Source organism: Phaethon lepturus, unplaced genomic scaffold, assembly GCF_000687285.1.
Source record: "Phaethon lepturus isolate BGI_N335 unplaced genomic scaffold, ASM68728v1 scaffold39460, whole genome shotgun sequence".
NCBI lineage: Eukaryota > Metazoa > Chordata > Aves > Phaethontiformes > Phaethontidae > Phaethon > Phaethon lepturus.
In genome coordinates this window covers 28,404-30,196 of record NW_010513261.1, presented here as the reverse complement: position 1 = coordinate 30,196, position 1,793 = coordinate 28,404, and positions in this window count along the sequence as shown.

The window sequence follows — 1,793 nt, the reverse complement described above, 5'->3', positions numbered from 1 at the left end:
GGACGTGCCTGCATGAGGGGAGGTAAAGGATTGCTCAGGCTTCTGCATCTCTCTCTGTTCACCTGTCTCTGCAGGACATTTCATGTGTCTATCCCCAGTGGGGTCACTCTTCCCTTGCAGGATGCCACCAACGCTCCCTGAGGACTTGGGAAGAGCAGGGAGATGCTGGCTGGGGACAGCGTGGCTGGGCAGTGCAGCTGGGTCAGTCGTGTCCTCCTGCCACCCAAGGCACCCTTCAGCTGAGCCAGGTCACCTGCTTGCCTGGGGCTCACCACCTTACATGGGGCAAAGGCAGGCGAGGGCCTCTCCTGTGCCCTGGGTAGGGGTTTCCTTCTGTGTGGGTATGCAGGACGGTGCAAGGGCAGCTCAGTGTGCCATAAGGACCCCATCCTTGCTTTTGCAGGCACAGGCAGGGCATGGGCTTTCTAGGAAGCAGCATTTCTAGCCAGTAAAGCTCTGGGAGGGTAGTGTCTCCTGCCCTGCGCGCCAGAAGAGGAACCTCCACCCTGCTCACCTGTAAGCCCCGTTTCAGCCACCAGGTTAGAAAATGAACATGGATTTGTTGAGGCTGAGGCAGGCTGCATCCGGTCAGAGTCCGGCCAGGTGCCATCGCTACTGACAAGCCCTCAGCCCCTGGGGGTGTCAGGGGGTGTGAGTGCCCTGTTCTCCCCAGCAGCTGTCCAAAAGCCCAGGCTCCTTGCCAGGCAGCATGACTGAAGCCTGCCAATCCCATGATGTATCCGTGTGAGAACTGCTAGCGCAGTCACAAATGGTCACAGCAAGAGGGACCACGCTGGGCTCGGAAAGCGGGGATGCTCACCTGAGAGCCCTAATAGCACATATCCTTCCGTAACGAACTCAACGTACCCGTGAGGCTGCTGCCATGCACCGCCAGTGGCCTGCTCAGCAGCAGCGAGCCGCGAAAGCCAATTCTTTTCTCTTTTTCTTTTCTTTTTTTTCCAAGTTGGCCTGGTAACAGAGAATAGTTGGGAATAATTTATCTCCGAAAAATGAAGCCCGTGTTCTGCTAGCGTTCTTTTGTTCAGGGCTTGTACATATCGATAGTGAAGAGGCTTGTTAGAAATGTGACCCTAAATGGGCAAAAGCCTGGCTTGGCATGGCGGAGCCTGACTGGGGGCATTTGGAGCAGACCCAGCGTAACTGAGCGAGGCTGAAGGTGACTTGTAAAGAAGGTGCCCTCTCGCTTTGCTAATTCTCTCATTCTGCCCTAATTAGTCGTTGTAGCCACATTGGTAGGTGTGATTGGCTGGCTACGTTTCAGGAGGCATAGCGAGGATCAAAAGATCCTAACATGCCTGTTTTGAGCAGCTCAGAGTTATCCGGTCGACTGCAGAATTAAGAGGATTTGTCAAGATGAAGGGAAATTTGCTCCTGACAGACGGAGGTTCTGGTTTCTCTGGCTGCATCAGTGTTAAAGGAGCCAAAGCCCGAGAATTCGTCCTTTTAAGAGCTCCCCTCTTGCACCTGTTTCCCTTGATGTTTTGGAGTGTGCATGAAGGGTGCAGGCCAGAACCTCTCTGGAAGGCAACGCCCGAAGAGCTGGGTGATGTTTCACAGGGTCAAGCAAAGCAGGAGCCCTTCCCTCGGGTGAAATCTGGTGGGTGTGGGGAGAAGCCTGGTCGCACAGTGGGGGAAGGGGCGTCGCACTGACGCAGGGGTAGGAGGCTGCTTTTGGACAAGGTGCCGCAAGGAAATCGTCAGACCTTTGACTTAAAAACTAGTTCTGGCCCAGGACACAAACTGCAGGGCAAGGTCAGGCATTTCCTCGCATC